Raw genomic sequence first — 3,615 nt, 5'->3', positions numbered from 1 at the left:
TATTGACTGAACATAGAAGAACCAGAATGCCTAGGAAGGTGGACAGGATCCGTGGGAAGGGAAAGACCTTGGAGTCCAGTTTATAGGAGGAACTAGGTAGGGGTGTGTGTGTTGGGAGTCTGTGCTAGACATACTAATGGATGCTCAAAAATGTCCATGTCTGAATTTCTGGAAACTGCAAATATGTTATGTTACATGGCAAAGGAGAATTAAACATTGCAGATGGGGTTAAGGTTACTCTCCTGCTGACTTAAAAGTCCGGAGATTATTGTGGATTATCCAGGTGAGCAGTGTAATCACAGGGTTCTTATAAGAGGAAGGCAGAACAGTCACAGTCAGAGCAGAAGACAGGACAACAGAAGCAGAGACTGGAGTAACATGGCCACAAGCCAAGGAACGCAGGCAGCCACCCGAAGATGGGAGAAGCGAGGAAGGATTCTCCCCTTGAGCCCCCAGAATGAACGCATCTCTGCCAGCACCTTCATCTTAGCCCTGGAAGGCCCTGAAGTCTTCTGACCTCCAGAACTGTAGGATAACTTACCATCTTATGAAAAAATAAAAATAACCAGAACGAACTTTTTTGGCCAGTTCAATATATTTGTATTGTTTTAAGCCCACTGAATTTGTGATAATTTGTTACAGCAGCAGTTGGAAACTAATATAGAGGCTAAGCGTAGTGGAAAGAACCTAATGAAAGCCATGAACTTGGAAAAGAAATGGCCATGTGGGAATAGCTTGGCAAGCATCCAAAGAGACATTCCCAGCTGAGTCACCGTAGATCAAAATATGATCAGAATTAGTTACTAGCTCCATGTGTGCTGCCTCTAGCCTCCCAAGTAATGAATGTCTCCAATAACTTGGGAGGTGCCCTAGTAGAGTTACTCTAAAAGGGTCTGCCAGACCTGGGTTTGCATTCTCTGCCTCCTATAACTGTATGGTCTTTGGCAAGGTATGTCACCTCTCTAAGCCACAGTTTTCTTATCTGCAAACTAGGGATAAATCTGTCTCTTAACTAGAAAATTGGTGTGAGGATTACATAGTACATGTAATGTCCTTAACATAATGCCAGTCACATAGTAAACAGTAACTGCTGTTACTGCAAATAGACATTCGATCTTGTTTATAACAACCGTCTTTGAGGTATCCCTATACTCCTCACTGACTGAGTCATATGGTCGGCCTTCCCTAGTGGCTCAGATGGTAAAGAATCTGCCTGCAGTGTGGGAGACCTGAGTTCAACCCCTGGGTTGGGACGATCCCCTGGAGAAGAGAATGGCAACCCACTCCTGTATTCTTGCCTGGAGAATTCCATGGACAGAGGAGCCTGGCGGGTCACAGTGGTCTACAGTCCATGGGGTCCCCAAGAGTCAGACACAGCTGAGCGACTTTCACTTTCAGAGTCTGTTTGGTGTGTTCTGGGGACAAAAGCCTGAGAAGAACAACCAGGATGGCTGAAAGACCCCAAATCGAGTTCCCTTAAAAGAACGCCCAGACTTCTCTGGTGGTCCAGTGGTTAAAAATCCACGTGCTAGTGCAGGGAACATGGGTTCAGCCCCTGGTCTGGGAAGACGGCACCTGCTGCAGGGGCAGCTAGGCCCGTGTGCCATAACTCCTGAACCTGCACTCCTAGAGCCTGTGCTCGGCAATGGGAGAGGCCACTGCAGCGAGGAGCCCGCACACTGCAACTACAAACAGCCCTCGCACAGCAGCGAAGACCCAGCACAGCCAGAAATAAATCAACAAAATTAAAACCAAATGGCTGAATGGATGCAGAGCTTTCACATGAAGCCCTTTGAAACATTTTCAGGACTGGTTACACAAGTGGACTCCCTTACTCAGAAAATTATTAGGAATTTCAAGATGACAAGCACAGAACATTGAAGGAGCATGGGGCCCTGCTCCGCAGTTCACACACCCATGGTGTGACCTTGAGTATCACCATGTAAAAGTAATATCATGTAAAAGTGATGGCCTCACTCTGTGAGGCCGTGGTAACAACAGCTGCAAGAAAGTGAACACGTTCAAGGCTTTGGAAGATGATGACAGTGGGGATCACAATCGGAAAGAATAAAACAGCACATGGGAACATGATGAGGAGGAAACATCAGAATGAGGCAGAAGCATCAGGAAGAGAAAGGCTGTTGTCCTAGATCTGAGAACATCCCTTGCGGCCCAGCTCTGCTTTCTGGTACTCCAGGAGGATCCCGGGCCATCCCACCCACTCACAGGCTCTGAACAGAGTTATCAGTCAAGTTGGTGCCTTTGCCTGTATAGAGCAGTCCTGAAGGTTTTACGGCAGCATGGTAGCTCCTTGGAATCTGACAGGCCACAGTAACTTTTTCAAAGAAGGAATTAGTCCTGTCTGGAGGATGATGCAGATAAAAATGGTGTCAAGTGAATTATTTTGTAATGGAAGTGTTTGGCATCCTGTTGCTGGCAGAATCTCATCCTGGCTTTGCTAGGGGAATAGTTCACGGTTGTGGAGGAGCTCTGTGGGCACCTGCAGTCTCTGTGTGGTTTCAGAAAGACATTATTTCAAAGTAGAATAAGACTGCAAGTGATCTAGCAACCACAGCCCCAAACTGGACATCTGTGTGTTTAAAATGGGTGGGAATTCTCCAGTCAGTCCTTCCCTCTGCTCACTAAGGGGACATCCCTGAGCCTCACGCTCCAACGCTTTTGCACTCATTCCTACCCTCCAGCATTGCTGACTTTATAAAGGAGAAAAATGGAAAATGTGACTTTGTAATAGACACGCTTTGTCTTTTAATAGAGTTCTGTGGAGGGGAGTTCAGCCTTTTGTTTTTCTCTCTGCCGCCTAGATGCCTTTGGGCATTCTGTGGTGTTCTTCTCATGCTGTGACATTGTGACCACGTGTTCGAGCCAGAACTGCCACCTGAGGCTTGTCAGTGTTGTGACCTCCAGGGAATGCTTTCTGTTGGAGAGTCCTGGGATAGCTCTAAGTGCTCTCTTCTAACTCTGCCGTGAAATTACTGGGACATTTTGTTAATTTATTTCCCCTCTCCCCTCAAGCCCACTGTTCTAAAATGTGTTTCCGATTTTCTCTAGTTTCTTCTGCCCTCCCTCCCTTCTTCCCTCCTGTGGTGCTCTCGTTCCTTCTGAGCCACAGCTGTACTTAGCACTCCACCCAGGGGGCTGCACCAGTTTCACTGAGGCAGTTTGGAAGGGATGCTAAACTGGAGCAGAATCTAGTTCGATTTAGGAGTTAGATTATAATGCATGTTCCAAGGGTGGGAACTGGAGCCAAAGACAGTGACTCTAATTATTTTCCCAGATGCAGGGCCTGTGTGTCCAGACTATTTCTGTGGGTTCTTGCATGGCCCCTCTTTGGGGAAGGGAAATGGGTTGCTGCTGGCCTTAACATTTAGTATGGTAAATTCTGTGCTCCTGAAAGTGGGACATCTGAAGAGAAGATGGCTTTGATGAACGGCTTCATGTGCGTGGCTGTGCCTGACTGTAGTGGTTGGTAAACCTTTCAGTCCCCATCACCTGTTAAACCCAGGATTTAAATACCAGGATGATCCAGGGTGCCCAGACCTTTAAGGGTTCTTAAAGGTTAATGCAGACATGCTTTTATTTATTTATTTTTTATTT

At 46.7% G+C, this 3,615-nt stretch overlaps 1 pseudogene; it reads left to right on the top strand.

The window, feature by feature from the left end:
* Positions 379–2,707, top strand: LOC102181556 (annotated as a pseudogene).

Source organism: Capra hircus, chromosome 3, assembly GCF_001704415.2.
Source record: "Capra hircus breed San Clemente chromosome 3, ASM170441v1, whole genome shotgun sequence".
Classification (NCBI taxonomy): Eukaryota; Metazoa; Chordata; class Mammalia; order Artiodactyla; family Bovidae; genus Capra; species Capra hircus.
This window is presented reverse-complemented; position numbering and strand designations above follow the sequence as displayed.